Genomic DNA, 16759 nt, shown 5'->3' with positions numbered 1-16759 from the left:
CTCAAACTCCGATGGCATAATTGAAAACGGACCATATGCCAGGCACTTGGCAAGGTACATCTCACAGCCTTTATTTGATTTTCACAACAACCCGATGAGGCAGCTACTGTTCTCCTTGTTTAACCAACAGGAAAGCCAGAAACGGGAAGGAGAGCCGCAGAGGTAGCAGCCCTCAAACACTGGGTGTGTTTGGCAAAGGCTGAGGGGAGATTTCCTGGTCTTTGAGGGAAGCCTGAAGGATTCTCACCCTGTATTAACTCTCTTTCTTAAGTATGGAACAAAATAAAAGGATTTCGGTTAGACTCCAGAAGAGACGCTGGAGGGTTGAGTTTACTTCTCAGTGTAGACCCTGGAAAGCTGCCGCTTCAAGTAGCCATTCTGCAGGCAATGGGTGACTTGATTTTTATACTACCTACCCCATTTAGAGGTCCCTTCAGGCAACCTGGCCCCACCTCCAATCTCAAGGGACGTTTTCGAACAATGCAAAATCTGAGGTCACATGCATCCTTTGCTAAACTTAACAAGCAGATGGTCTGAGAGGTTAGATATTAAAATAAAGCCCTTTTTAAAATAATAAGGCAGGGTTTGCCAATTTAATCACTGAGATTACTGGGACTGCATTAAAATTAGCTCCTGGGTTCCTACTAAAAGCGGACCAACCATTGCACCTGTTGGATGGTGATGCTCACCACATGGATACAGAGAGGACAGGCAGGCAAGCAGCAAGCTCAAAGCTCCCCTCGGGAGCCCCTGCCTGCCTGCTGCCTGCCCCTGCCTGAAACACTAGGGGATCCGCAGGACACAAAGCAGAGCGGGGGGGTTGGGGGGGTGAGGGGAGGGGGGTGGGGGGTGGGGGGGTGGGGGGGTGGGGGGGGGAAATATGATGGGGCACCCACGGTGTATGTAGGGGGGCGGGCAGTGGCCGTATTTTGGCCATGATGTTCCTTTGGAGAGAAGCTCCCGCTTTGAATGTCACTGGTTTGAACAAACAGAATTTACTGTTGATCCTAGAACACAAAACAAAAACTGCATCTTCCCGAGAGCAAATGCAGTTCTGCTACCAAAAGCCCTACTTTCTCTCCAGTTTTAATCTTCTCCAACATCTTAGAAGCCAAGGCCTAGAAAGGTCAAAGGCCTTGCCCTCAGGGTCACACCAAAGAAGCAGAGCTGGTGCCAGCAAGCTGACCCTACTCAGGAACCCACCCCAGGTAGCCAGCAGCTGCTTGTGAGAATGAGGAGAGCCTAGAGGGGCCGAAGGCATGTATGAGTCACTACATACTCTACTGCAACCTGATGGCCTCATGAGGCAGAAGGGAGACAGTGGACAGGGCAGCAGCCACACTGTGTGGATGCTTGGCTAGAAGACTGATCCCTGCCCCCCAGGCCACCACAAGCCACACCCCCACCCCGCCCCCCCCGCCCTGTCAGTCCCTGTGATGAGACCACCTCCCCCTTTGATCCCAAAGAGTAGAGGAGGTGGGGAGCATTGATTCACCCAAAGCAAAAGCAACACAAAGGCTGCACCTGTTTCCATGGAGACACGATTGACTAAGCAAAGGAACAAAACACAGAGCAAGAAACACAAGCCCGTCACCACCTTCCGGGCCAGCATGATCGATGTTGGCGGGCCAGTGGTGCGACAGGAAGGCAGCGGAAGGATGAAAGGTGATCGGCAGATCCAGACGCACACGGGGAGCCCTTTCAGTTGGCCCTCTCAGGGCCCCCAGGCAAACAGGCTGTCTGCCCGGCCCTGACTCCTGAGAAAAACCTGAACAGAAATCCCAAGTGAGAGATTCTTCGCCTCACAAAGGGATTCTTTGCTTGACAAAGGAATTCCTGGAAGCGACATAGCCGGGGTGGGAGAGGCTGAAGCTTTTTTTCTGCCTCATTACTTACTTCTGAGGAGCCAAGAGGGACTAAGGGAGTAACTTCCAGTAGCAAGTTTCTAAGAAAAGAGGGCAAAATACCCATGGCCAGGAGGGGGGGGGGGAGGCGTGGGAGCGGAAGGAGGGCCCAGGATTCTGCTTATAAAACATCTGCTGGGAGAGGTCCACATAGTACCAGAGGACATGACAGAAAGGACACAGGGAACAAAGAACAGGGGAAGCAGCAGGTGTCTGAGGACCATGAGGGGTGCAAGGACACTGAGCATCAGATGGAGAGGAAAATGTGGGGAATCTCCTCATGGACAAGGACAATAAGCTTGAAATGCCCTCAAAATGTGGAGGTCAGAAGATGCCAACAGTATGTCTAGCAAACGGCAGAGGTTCTAATGCAGTCATAAGAGACCTTAGCTTGTGTTCTCTCCCCCCTCCTTGGCCGTGTGTGTGTGTGTGTGTGTGTGTGTGTGTGTGTGTGTGTGTGTGTGTGATGTATGTGGAGGCCACAGGCCACTCTTCACCATTCTTTCTGAGGCAGGATCTCACTGAGCCTGGAGCTGGTAGAGTGGCTGACCAGCAAACTCCAGGGATCCTTTACCCCATTCCAGCACTGAGTTTACAGATACACACTACGCAGCTGTTTATGTGGGTGCTGGGGATCTGAACCCAGGTCCTCATGCTTGTGTGGCAAGCACTTTACCAACCAAGCTCAGTCCTTTGGCTTCTGATGTTCATCAGGTGACATATGCTACACCCAATTTTCACATGTTGTCATGTTGGGAAGAAGACGAAGCTGAGTGACAACCTGTCCTAGGAGATTTCCCTAGGACTTCACAGAGCTGGGCCTTTCCGGTCTATAATCCCTACAGGGAACAAATACCAAGGATAGCAACAAAAACATTCTCTGAGCATGATGTGTGGGCCAAACACTAAGGAACCATTGACTTCCTCGTCCTCTTCATCACCCCACGAGGGAGCCGTTATCCTCTCCCTTTATTAACAGGGAAACAGCAGAGGGAGGAAAGAAATCCATCATGCTCCTGGCAAGAGGCAAAGCCATCTTCAAATACAGCTCTACCCAACCGCAGAGCCTGTGAACAATCACCTGCCACATCAGCCTCATTCAACAGAGACCAAGGACGAGCACAGGTGGAGGCAGAAGAGGGACTGGAAGTCAGGCTCCTTAGCCCTGCCCCCAAGGCACCTGGAAAGGTCCCTGTTCTGGGCTTTAGTTTGCCACTCTATAGCCTGGACACACCATTATAGGGTGAGGAGATAACATGTGACACATTTCCAAGGTGTCAACTGGAGAGTGAATGGAAGAGAGGAGTGAGTCCCAGCTCTCTTAGCAAACCTTCCCAGAGACAGCAGCTATGGAATTCACAGAGTAGTGCTCACAGAGCAAACCCCTAAGTGAGGTTTCTGGGACTCAAGGTGAATGATCTTCCCACTGGGAATATTTGAGGAATCCATGGTGGGGGGAGCCTGGTGACTCCCAAGGATGCTCAGATAGGCATGCCTTCTAGGGTACCAATTTCTATCTGTCTTTCCTGCTGTATACCACCTAAGCTTGCAGCTTCTGATTTCACGATGCCCTTCCCCCACCTTCCCCCATCTCCTGTCTAAACAGACAAGCAGAGGCTGTCCTACAGGAGAGTCCCAGGGAGACACGATGTCCTTAGGACCCACAGAAGGTTGCTGGATGTATTTTCTTTGCTTCTTAGCTAACCACCTTCTTATTTTAGGGAGACTTGGGGGGCAAGGACTCTGATTCAAGGACATTTGACTAACAAAATTCCTTGAATAAAGACTGTGAGTGGCAGGGGAACCGGCTCAGTCAGTAAAATGTTTGCTTTATGAGCATGAAGACCCAAGTTCAATTCCTGGAATTCTCTCTCTCTCTCTCTCTCTCTCTCTCTCTCTCTCTCTCTCTCTCTCTCTCTCACACACACACACACACACACACAGACACAGAGAGAGAGAGAGAGAGAGAGAGAGAGAGAGAGAGAGAGAGAAAGAGAGCACTAGATGCTTATAATCCCTGTGCTGATAGGATTAAAATGGGTGGATCCCTGAGGCCAATAGCCAGGTAGCCTAGCCTAATCAGCAGTAGTCCCAGGCCATAGTGGAAAAAGATCATGTCTTTTTTGGGGGGTGGGGGTGGGGATGGGGGGGTTATAATCCCTGTGCTGATAGGACCCTGAGGCCAATAGCCAGGTAGCCTAGCCTAATCAGCAGTAGTCCCAGGCCATAGTGGAAAAAGATCATGTCTTTTTTGGGGGGTGGGGGTGGGGATGGGGGGGTTGGTTGACACATGGTTGCTGTCCTAGAACTAACTCTTGACTCACAGAAATCCACCTGCCTTTGCCTCCCAAATGCTGGGATTAAAGGCACATGCCACCACCCAGCCAAGAGCCTGTCTAAATAAATAAATAAATAAATAAATAAATAAATAAATAAATAAATGAGAATAGCACTTAGGGTTAACTTTGACCTCCACATGCACTGACAGATACGTATACATAACACTAACAATGAAAGTGGAGTCAGACTTGTTCTGGCTGGCCTCACCATGAGATCCAGTTAGGCAACTAGGAATCACTGCATGTACTTTCCAACACTGCCTGGGCTGAGGCTGCCACGATAGGGATTTGACCAAAATATATCTGAATTAAGAACATGACATGTAACTGGGCAGTGATGGCGCACGCCTTTAATTCAGCACTTGGGAGACAGAGGCAGGGGGATCTCTGTGAGTTCTAGAACAGACAGGGCTACCCAAAGAAACCCTGTCTCAAAGACAGAACACAATAAAGCAAACAAACAAACAAACAAACAAAAGAACATGGCATGTAAGGCTTAAAGTTATGATACATTCTTAAACATGTGAGGGATCCATGGGTTTTCACAATTTATTTGACAGGTGTGGGACTGGTCATGGTTTAGAATCTGCTGATTCTCTCTGAAGCCAGGCTGAAGGACTCTAGCTCCTTGTGACAGACCCACTGGGTGTGAAGGCAGCTGCAAACACCAGCCCTGGGCCTGGGTATATGTTGGCTTCCAGGTTTCTTAGTTTGTGGATATGGCTATTACTCAACATCTCTGGGCCTTAGTTTCCCCATAAGAGCATAAATATGATGCCCTACAAGGAATTTTCAACCTTCTTCGTTTTCTTCTTCGTTTTCTTCTTCTTCTTCTTCTTCTTCTTCTTCTTCTTCTTCTTCTTCTTCTTCTTCTTCTTCTTTTTTTGGCTTTTCAAGACAGGGTTTCTCTGTAGCTTTGGAGCCTGTCCTGGAACTCACTCTGTAGACCAGGCTGACCTTAATATATTCAACCTTCTAATGATGATGATAGCAATGCCCTTACAGGAAAAATGGAATGGTCTATTATTACCAACAACCCCAAACAGTAGCTAACCAGCAAGCAGTTTCTGTTTAGCTTGGACTACTTTATGCTATGTGTCTCTAGGCAATATTAATAAGTAATATTTGTTGAACCAGGCACTGGGCTAAGTGCTTCACAGGCCTTGGTTCATTTTGTTTTCAAAGTGACTCACGAGGCAGGTGTCATTCTTATTCCCAATTCAAAGGCACAGAAAGCTTGTGTGCTTGCACAGCTCATTCAGCTAGCAACTAACAGCCCAGTGGGTCTGTTTGAGCCCCCAGCCCAAGTTGTCAAAACCCTCCCTGCTCACACTGCAGCCATCAGCCAGCAGAATCTGTAACAAGTCCAGCAAAGCAGGATCCCAGGACTGAATCCAAACCTACTGGGCTTTAGCAAACTCCAAGGGCTGGAGAGTCACTGCTATGAGTCCAGCTGGTTAACCATTCCAGCTTAACTTGTTGAAGGTAACATTAGAATATTTGCTTTTCTCTGTACACACACACACACACACACACACACACACACAGAGAGAGAGAGAGAGAGAGAGAGAGAGAGAGAGAGAGAGAGAGAGCTTAAGAAAGACGGTTAGGATTATAACTTTTTTTTTTTTTTTTTTTTTTTTTGGTTTTCTGTGGCTTTGGAGGCTGTCCTGGAACTAGCTCTTGTAGACCAGGCTGGTCTCGAACTCACAGAGATCCACCTGCCTCTGCTTCCCGAGTGCTGGGATTAAAGGCGTGTGCCACCAACGCCCGGCAGGGATTATAACTTTAAAAGATCTATCAGTAACACATTTGAAATGCAAAGAAAGGGTGAGGAAGACCCCAGTGACTGTCATCAGTGGTTTCCTCTGAGGAGTAGGATGGGGGTGAGGGTTAGAAGGGCTTATACTTTTCTTTCCTCCTTCCTTCCTTCCTTCTTTCCTTCCTTCCTTCCTTCCTTTTTTTCCTCAACAGGGTCTTACTACTTAGCCTGGGCTCACTACATAGCCTGGGCTTACTACATAGCCTGGGCTCATTACATAGCCTGGGCTGCTCTGGAATTCACTATGAATTCACCAGGCCTTGAATCCAGGGAGATCCATCTGCCTCTGGAATCCAAGTGCTAGGATTAAAAGTATGTGTCACCAGGGGCTGGAAAGATGGCTCAGTGGTTAAGGGCACTGACTGTTCTAAAGGACCTGGGTTCAATTCCCAGCACCCACATGACAGCTAACAACTGTCTATAACTCTAAAGATCTGATACCCTCAAGCAGATATACATACAGGCAAAAGCACCAATGCAAATAAAATAGTATTTTAAAAAAAGTGTGTGTTACCACACCTGACATTTATCATTTAAATGAAAATTATATAGTTGTGTCTTATTAGGATTAAAAAGAAAGCACCTTGTTTGTTTATTTATTGCTTATTTTTTGAGCTAGGGTCTCACTATGTATCCCTGGTGGGCCTTGAACTCTCAATCTCCCTGCCTTCACCTCTTGTGTTTTTGATTATAGACATGCCCCATGACCAACAGAAATCATAATTTTGTTGTTGGTGATGTTGCTGTTTTTGCCAGTCTTTCTATGAAGCCCTGTTTGTCCTAGAACTTGCTATGTAGACCAGACTGGCCTTGGACTCATAGAGATCTGCCTGCCTCCGCCTCCTGAGTGCTGGAGTTAAAGGCACGTGCCACCATGTCAGGTAGAAAACATGTTTAAAAATACAAGTTCAGGGTGGAGTATATCAGCTGGAGAGATGGCTCAGCAGTTAAGAAAACTCCAGAGGAACTAGGTGCTATTCCCAACACCCACACAACAGCTCTAGACCATCTGTAACTCAGTCCCAGGGGAACTGGTGTCCTTTTCTGGCCTTCTAGGGCACCAGGCACACACAAGGTACACAGGCATACATGCTGGCAAAACACCCATACATGTAAAAATAAAGTAAAACGTAAGTTTACAGCTCTGAAAATTAGCTATAATTTACGTTCACCAAGGTCGTGAGAAAGAAGGTAATTGTGCTCCAAGACAGAGGCCCAGGATTCAAGGTCAAGCTCTGCTCCTGACTTGCTGTGGGGCCTGTTTTCTCTGTTAGAGAAGAGGAATTGTCTATGCCCCTTTTCGGCTCCACAGTATGGGTGCAGAGGCCAACAATGTGATGAGATGCATAGACCATCCATTGGAACTACATACAAGGTGCAGTACAAGAGCCAGTGTCTTCTTACAATGGGGGGTGGGGGGAGCAGGGAAAACAGGGACCGTCCTATCTTTCCAAGTTCCATTCTCTGTGCACAGATACCCCATGGCTTTATATGGAAGACAGACTAGAGTAACGGGGACTTAGATTCTGTGGGAGCACTAGGCAGATTCTCAACCCTTAAATGACATTAGAAATCAATTAGGATCCAGGTGGTAGTGGCTCATACCTTTAATCCCAGCACTCAAGAGGCAGAGGCAAGTGTATCTAAGAAAGGGCTAGTTTTTGGTATTTGGTCTATTTCCTTTGTGTTTCACACCTGGCCTCTCTGCAGGCTCTCAGAGGTTCTGTTTTAGGGTTTGGCCACCATCTCTGACATTGTTCCCTAGCTACCACAAGAAGGTGACTTGCTGCCTGAGGTTCAGCTCCCTCTGGCCAATGTCTTGTTTCCCATTTCTCGTCTTAGAATTCCGATTAGTGCAGTTGATCTCCTGGGGCCTCTGTTGATTCAAATAAAGTCAGGGAGAACTCAGTACCTTTGGAGGTTTGAAATGGAGATGACAGAGAGGAATACAGTTCTTTGTGTGTCTCCAGAAGGAAGAGAGCACTGCTATTCTCATGGTCTTCCACAGGCAGAGATCTATAGCAGTTCCCTGGCCTGGGTACACATTAGAATCACCTAAGGAACATTTTACAAACAACCCCCCATGTCCCCACACCCACCCACAGTCCTTTCTTCCCCTACTTCTCTTTGTAAAAATCACATGATTTATTTTGCATGGTGGTGGTGGTGGTGGTGGTGGTGGTGGTGGTGGTGGTGGTGGTGTAGGGGTGCATGTCATGGCTTGTATGTTGAGGTCAGAGGACAACTTGCAGGAGGTGGTTCTCTCTGTCCATCATGTGGATCTTTCAGATTACTTTCAAGTTGTCAAGCTTGGTGGCAGGTTTACCTCACAGACCCTGGCCTTGACCTCCTGATATACCTGCCTCTACTCTGCCAAGTGCTAGGACTATAAGATTGCACACCACAGCTGATGTTTTTCTTTCTTTAATCCCAATGTCCAGATCTTGACCCTTTTCATCGGATGAGAGTGGGTCCTAGGAACGCAGTACTCTTTTGAAAAGCATCTGGGAGATTCTGATGTGTGCCCATGGCTGAGAACTGTGCTCCACACCAGCTTTTCGGTTTTGAGCATCTACCTGAATCTCCTGGGTGTCTTCCCTGAACTCGGGTTCTGAGTCAATACGTTTGGTGTGAAACCTGGGATTCGGCATTTCCAATTATTGCCAAGATGGTGCGAATGCAGCTGGTCCATGGCCTCAAAAGAATGGTCCTCCAAACTCTGGGTCTTGGGTAGATGGCTAGAAAGATTATAGCATTTGTCTCCTCTGCAGCCTTGCAGGCCAGTTCTACCCAGCCAGGCAGGAAACATATTACCTCCTCAAAGCAGTCAACTACATGGCCTCAGATTGGGGCACAGAGAACCAAAGCTTGTCCCCAGATGACTTTGTCTTTGACTTCCTGTTGGCTTTTTGGCCACAAGTGTGGTCACAAAGACACAGCAGCAAATGACTCTACCCTGTGTTCACAGAGTCTCCTTTCTCAAGATAGTAAGGGAGCAGTCAGCAGGAAAAGGCCTTGGTGACTTACACTGGGATGAGCGAGGTGAAAACCATGGTCTGACTTGGCAGGATGTCCCAGCCACAAGAAGCTGGAGTAATAGTACCTCCAGCCAGCCAGACCCCCTCCTATCAGCCCAGCAAGAAAGCTGCCTGCTTGGAGCTGGTCTGTTGAAGGCACAGCTGAAAAGTTGCTCTGAGCTAGGAATAGCGGCACACGCTTTTACCACCAGCACCCAGGAGGCAGAGGAAGGTGCATCTCTGTAAGTTCGAGGCCAGCCTGGTCTACAGAGTGAGTTCCAGGACAGCCAGGGCTACACAGAGAAACCCTGTCTTGAAAAAACAAAAAACAAAAAACAAAAACAAAAACAAACAAACAAACAACCAAGAGACAGACAGACAGACAGGTTGCTCTGGGGAAGCATGAACTTCGAACACCAGGCTGGAAATGCTGGAAACCCAGCCCAGGTTTACAGGCAGCTTTACAGAAATAGTTTCGTTTGATTGTCAAACCAACGTTGCCAGTCTGGTACCTCTGTTTTCATGCACACATGAGGAAACTGAGTGGTGAGTGACAAGGAGCTCGCACAAGACAGAACCAAGATGGAATCTGACCCTGTTCAATCCCTCCTACACCAATATATTGCTACCCAAAACTTTTAAATCTCTCAGTGGCTATATTTACTGTTTCACCTGAGTAGAGAAGAAAAGGGAAAAGTATACAGAAGTCAACAAATGGAAGGGGCTTATTATAATTATTATTAAACATCATCACCCTTGATTGTAATTAAGAGAAAAGGTAGGTTTTTGTTATTGTTGAGGACCCCACACTCTGGGCAGTTCCCAATAGCCCACTTCCTCTAGAACAGTGATTCTCAACCTTCCAAAAATGCTACTTTTTAATACACTTGCTCATGCTGTGGTGACCCCCCCAACCATAAAATTATTTTCGTGGCTATTTCATAACTGTAATTTTGCTACTATTATGAATTGTAAATAGCTGATATCTGACCCCTTTGGGATCATGACCCACAGGCTGAGAACCCCTGCTCTAGAAAGATGAGTAACACCTGGTGACTCCAGGGTGACTACAAAAGTGTCTTTGGAAGAAGAGCCAAGGCACCCAATAGCTAATGCAAGGCTATGAAGCAAGTCAGAGCACCATGCTCCTGGCACCTAGGCACCATGCCAGGCTCAGGGCTGAAAATGAGGCTTGGTGAACCTCACAGCCAACCTGAACTTGTGCCCCGTCACCCCATTCTTGCACAAGCCAGGGGAAGCTTCCACGGGCAAATGTGTGTCTGAGTTTATAGACTATAGAGCTGAGGGCTGAAGCCAGAAACTCCTGTCCCAGTCCTATACCTTAGCAGGCCCCTCTTCCTAGAACCTTGGCAAGAAGGAACTTTGGCAAAGGGCCCAGTCCCACATCAATATTATACCCATAGAACCCCCCCAAATGGTTTCCAACTTTCACTCTGAAATTCTGAGGCTTAAAGTAAAGATGAGTTAAGGGACAGTAGTAAAAAAAAAAAAAAAAAAAAAAAAAAAAAGGTCTAGTCAGAGGATAAAAAATTTTACAGCCATTAGAAGAATGTTTTAAAAACTATTCCAGGGTCAGCAAGACGACTCAGTGGGTAAAGGCTCTTGCCACCAAACTTGATGACCTGAGTTTGATTCCAGTAGCCCACATGGCGGAAGGAGAGAACACATTACTACTGCCAAGTTGTCCTCTGACTTCTACAATAACTCGATGGCAAGCATACACACAAATAAATAGATAAATGTCAAAACAAACATTTTAGCTATTCCATTTCATTTTGAATCTGGCTTCAATCTACATATGAGCATTTATTGGGTTGGGAATGCAGTGTTTTCTGGCTTTTCTTTAAGGAGCCTAGCAACTACACAGGGCTAAACAGCATTCTAACTTACATTAGCCAAGGCCTGCTGGGATACTGCCAACCTCCAGGCAGTTGTCCACAGCAGGGGGCTGGGCAGGCACAGATTCTGCTTAGGGGGTCTGAGGTCTGTTAAGATACCTTTCCAAGGCACTGAAATTCCCCAGGAGCAACAGAAGTGCTGTCCCTTTTCAAATGCTCTAAAGGAGTTTGGGGAAACACTTGTCAACAGTGCAGTCAGGTGCTTTGCCCCAGGCAGAGGCTGAAGGCTCAGGGACTTGAAAGAGACAAGTTTCACCATATGGGGCTTAAAGGACTCCTGGGACACACCCATGTGAGTGAGAATGGCAGGTCCCTAAGCCAGCTGCAAATGTAAGAAAGAAACAAGGTCAAAAGACCGGGAAATCCAGCAGCTGTCTCCAATGAAGTCTAAATGTGGGGGCTGGGCCTCCTTAGGGAGGCCAGATATTGCTAGTAAAGGGGATCCTGGGCCCCAAGCTCCTGGGTGGCTGCACGCTATGACTGTGATTGCCCCAGGAACAGTGGGAGGTCTATATGGAGCTAAGGGAATTGCAGTTCCTCCAACTGGTCCAGCTTCATGTCGTCATCACAGGGTCAGGAGTCTGTGCTGGGGGCCAGGCTAGGAGTCTGGATCATGGGGAGGCTAGAGAATTTCTTTCCTGAGATTTTAAATACCCTAGTGGCTGGTCTAGGCAGTTCCCAGAGTGAGAAAAAAGTAATGTCCTGGTCCTGTGAAGCTGGAGAGGGACAAAGATAAGTTCTTGCCAGCTATAATCCCAATTCCAGAAAAGCAGAGGGAGGAGTTAAGAGGATTGATCCAAGACCAGGCTGGGTTACACAGGGATAATCCCCTCTACGCTGAGGGAGAAGGGACAAATAACACTAAAGATGTATGATAAAGTGCCAAGGAATCATATTTCATATTTACCTAAAAGTATATGTAATACCTGTAATTGTATGTGATATACATGTACACGTAGCTTAACTGAAGCTTTGCCACCTGGGCTGACAATCCTCCCCATAAGAGTCAACCACCTAACAAAAGCCCCAGTACCAAGCATGAGAAACCCCCAACTCAAGTTGTTGGTCAGGGTGATCCAAGTGACTCCCAAAACAATGAAGGCTACTGATATTGCCCTTGGTTGCCTCTCAATGGTTGCAGGTAAGTCCCTATGGCTGAACACACCACACATAGACACAGGATTCAAGCTGGATCTACCCTGAAAGCCTCTTTTCTGTAGCCTAACTTTCATAGCACCAGAAGATGCTATGCAAGCTGCCAAGGGAGAGGAGCAATCAAGAGTCTTACCCAGCTGTGATGCCTGGGAAGCACAACAATGACCAGCATGGCAAGACAGCCCTAAACATGCAATGGTGGCACACATATCTGGGCAGCAACCAACAGCTATCTAACTGGACTAAAGCATCCTCCATAGGAGGGAAATCATGCCTGGTACTAGAAACCTAGCAACCACCTCAAGCTAATGAAGTTGTGGATCTTAGAGCAGCACCACTTTACTGGACCAGTGTAAGTCTTAACTGCACTCTACAACCTCCTTTACACCCACAGAGAAGTGTAGCTCTCACTCTGCATCAGAGCCTCTCTTTACAGCGAGACCACTACATGAAATCACAACTGGTCACAATGCAGAGGTCAACCGACCATGGGGATCCTAACCCTCACAGATACATCGACAACACTACTCCTGCACCTAAGGCTCAGGGAACATCACAGAAGAGATGGTGGAAAGATGGCAAGAGCCAGAGAAATAGAAGTCTGCTGTGAGAGTATGTCTTTTAGAATCAACAGCCAAGCTACACCCTTTATACCTCAACAGCATGGCTGCCTAAACATGACCCAAACAAGGCCAATACCAATATACATGCTAACTCAAATGGGGTATTTCACAGGGTCCCATCCCTAGACAAAGAACTGCAGGCAACTAATGACTGCTAAGAAAAAGATGAGCCCCCTGATTGGTTACCTAATACCAAGTGATCAGCATTAAAATCATATACACACAGGCAATACCAAACAGATCCAGCAGATTGTGTGTGTGTGTGTGTGTGTGTGTGTGTTTATCAATAATAATCAAAGAGCCAGGCAGTAGTGGCTCACACCTTTAATCCCAGCACTTGGGAGGCAGAGACAGGCGGATCTCTGTGAGTTCAAGGCCAGCTTGGTTTACAGAGTGAGTTCCAGGACAGCCAGGACTGATACACAGAGAAACCCTATTTTGAAAAACAAACAAATAATAATAATCAAAGAAAAAGAAGCCATTAATTTGAGAGGGGTGAGGCATGGGAAGGATTGGAGAGAAGAAAGAAAAGTGGGAAAGAAATGTAATTATATTTTAACCCCCAAAAGGGAAAAAAAAAAAAAGCTGGTGATGAAAGCAAGTCCTCTTGAAGGTCCTTCATGATGTCACCAAGAGTGTCCTATGGGATGGCTCTTTCCAGGACATTTTTGATGAGATAATGGGAAGGACTGAAATGACCACACTTACAAAGCCAAGCAGGCAGGGAAGAGAAAGGTCACTAGGTTCAGCCTGTGCTGCATAGGAAGACCCTGTCTCAACCCCTGCCCCCACTCCTCTCACACACACTGGCCCTCCCCAAGCTCCATCACTCCAAAGAAACACTGTGCCTCCTATCCCAGCTGCCACATCAATACAGATCTGAGGAAAAATATGTACCTTTAAGAAACTAGTAGATTGGGGACTGGGGAGATAGCTCTATGGTTAAGAGCACTGATTGCTATTCTAGAGGAACCAGGTTCAATCCCCAGCACCCACATGTCAGCTCACAACTGTCTGTAACTCCTGTTCCAGGTGATCCTACTACACCTTCATACAGACACACATGCAGGTAAAACACCGATGCACATAAAATAAAATTTAAAAAAGGCAGAGGCAGGTGGACCTCTGTGAGTTCAAGGCCAGCCTGGTCTACAGAGTGAGTTCCAGGACAGACAGGGCTACACTGAGAAATCTTGCCTTGAAAAAACACTAACAAATAAATAAATAAATAAAGTGGGGCTTTCTGCATCCCCTTCAGGACCATAAGCAAATTAGAAGCTTAACCACCTGACTTCTTAAAGCACTTGGCACACAGTAGAAATAGAGCTGGCTGGGGCTGTAGGGAGTGAAGAAAAGGGCCAAGAGGCTACCGCACTCAGGGCCCCCAGAGTGAGGAAAGGCAGATGCAAAACCAATGAGATCAGGGAAGAAGCAGGGAAGCTGGAGTCCCTCATCCCTGGGAATGAGGCTGAGATGAAAAGAGGCACAGCTGGGAGAGACGGGCCATGAGAACAGACCTACAATTGTTCTTGGGACAGCCGGCCAGGATCCACTTGGTGCTGGCACTGCCACTTTGTGCCTTAATGTAATTAAGGGTCCAGTGGGGGCCAATGTTTGGAATTGTTTAACTCTGGCCAGTCTCACAGCACATCGGAGAGGGTGCAGGGCTGGGAGAAGGGTGACGATAGGTTTCCACAGCTCAACTACAACGGCCAGAGAGGTCTGGGCAGCAGGAGTTCAAGACTTCAGTCTCGGGACCTGAGAGGTACTTCCTCCTTTTCTGCATGTTCCCTAAAGCCCCCTACAGCCCTGCCACTGTCCTGACAACAGTTAACACCCTACTGGGGACCGCAGAGAGCTGAGATCCTGGGAGCAAGAGTCAATTAAGAAGAGCAATGGCTTCTCCTCCAGCTACACTGAGGTTTCCTTCCTCACCCCTTTGTGTTGGGCACCTAGTCTTGGGGAAGCTCCAGGGGCAAGAGTTTCCATATCTAGGGCAAAAAAAAAAAAAAAAAACCACAGTAGTGGGCTAAGTAGGCAGGAGTGGGTAGCTAGAGGACATAGCTACATAGCTATCCGGTTCTCCCTCCCAATTTCCCAGAGGTATAACAAGGATTCTGCTCCCCACCCATCCAAAGGAGGGCCTTAGGGGTTTACTACAGCCCAATTACTTGTTGCTCCACACAGGTCAAACAAGTCCCTGCTACCACAGCAGCTTCTTTCAGAATAAAGAGTCACTCTGTAGCTAAATAGGAAGTCTTATAATTCGAGCATTTTAATTTTTATTTTATTTTTAAGTGCATGGGTATTTTGCCTGCACGTGTGTCTGTATACCATGTGTGTGCCTGGTCCCATGGATGCCAGAAGAGGGCACAGGGTTCTCTGGAACAAGTTACAGACATTGTGAGCTACCATCTGTGTTCTGGGAATCGAAACCAGGTCCTCTAGGAAAGCAGCCAATGCCAAAAATTAACTGATGATCTGTCTCTCCAGCCACAAGGAAGGTCAGCCTTACAGATGGGGGACATGGAGCTTAGATAGCACAGGTAACTATAACCAAGGTCAACAAGCCAGTAAGTCACATTCAGCTGGGAACCTGCACGCTATGACCTGAAGAAAGTGTTTATTAACATGGGGAGATGCCAGGCAGTGGTAGCTCATGCCTTTAATCCCAGCACTTGGGAGGCAGAGGCAGGTGAATCTCTGTTTGAGGCCAGCCTGGTCTAGGGAGTGAGTTCTAAGACAGCTAGGGCTACACAAAGAAACCCTGTTTCAAAAAAACAAAACAAAACAACAAATGGGGAGGCGGGGTGGAGGAGCCAGCAAGTAGCAGAGGAAAGAAAAGGGTACAGACCCTAGTACCTGGCTCCTGGACCTGAGCACTTCACCCCACTGTCTCCCAAGAGCCCCTCGGATGCACACTGGATAGCAGGGACAAGCAGCGCTGTGGCACTTATAACACTGTATCAAGGACCAGGGAGATTTCTGTTAGGCCTACCAGTCTCCTGTGAAATTGGATACACAGTTTAACATATTCATGTGCACACAGACTTTTCAGCATGTCCAGGGGTAACCAAAGTTCTCTTTAGATTACCAAAAGGGGAGCTAGAGATGTAGCTGTGTGGAGATGTAGCTGTGTGGCACAGTGCTTATAAAGCTTGCACGTGGCTCTGAGTTCAACCCCCAGCACTGTAAAATCAGACAAAACAAGCAAAACAACGGCACTGAAATTATCAAAGGAATCTAGGACCAGAAACAGCATGGAGAACCTGAGGGCCTGGGGGGAGAGACAGCTCAGTGGTTAAAAGCACTCACCACAGCTGGCATGGTGACACATGCATTAATCCCAACACTGAGACAGGCAAATCCCTGAGTTCGAGGTCGGTCTACAGAGTAAATTCTAGGACAGCCCCCTGGCTTGGCTGCAACAGGTTTGGCTACCTGAGTTTGCTACCCAGATCCCATGGAGGAAGGAGAGAACAAACTCTTGAAAGTTGTCTTCAGACCACCCACATGTGCACGCACACACACACACACATATGTATACACACAATAATAACAAATAAATAAAAATTCAGAACCAAAGGTCAATGAGGGAACACTCTAGAACACAGCTCTGACCTGAGTTAAAGACTCTACCTTTTCACTGCACCCCCTTGTTCAAGAATAACCTAGAAAGCGGTCTGAATTGTTCCAGAAAGGAGGGGCATGCTGGCACAGTTGGAGAGTCAGAGGTAACTAGCTAGGCACTGAGAATCCAGTCTGTTTGGGAGGTGGTATCTAGAATACACATGGGGTGGAGAAGGGAAAGGGTTAACAGCTGGTCCTGTGGGATAAATGATTTCCTACACCATGTTTATTCCTTCTTCCCAACGCTTAGACACTTAGACATGTTCTAACGTTGTCTGCATTCTGCTCTCAGGTTTTGCTTAGATCTTCATAGTGACAATGCATTACCAACAGCCCCAAACTGTCAGAAG

At 47.4% G+C, this 16759-nt stretch overlaps 1 protein-coding gene across 1 annotated transcript in view; it reads right to left on the bottom strand.

Moving 5' to 3' along the window:
- Cuedc1 (CUE domain containing 1) overlaps positions 1-16759 on the bottom strand; it is an 89578-nt gene that overhangs the window by 46730 nt on the left and 26089 nt on the right.

This window comes from Cricetulus griseus, chromosome 7 (assembly GCF_003668045.3).
Source record: "Cricetulus griseus strain 17A/GY chromosome 7, alternate assembly CriGri-PICRH-1.0, whole genome shotgun sequence".
Taxonomy (NCBI): Eukaryota; Metazoa; Chordata; class Mammalia; order Rodentia; family Cricetidae; genus Cricetulus; species Cricetulus griseus.
Note: the sequence above shows the minus strand (reverse complement) of the source record. Positions and strands in the feature narration are given on the sequence as shown.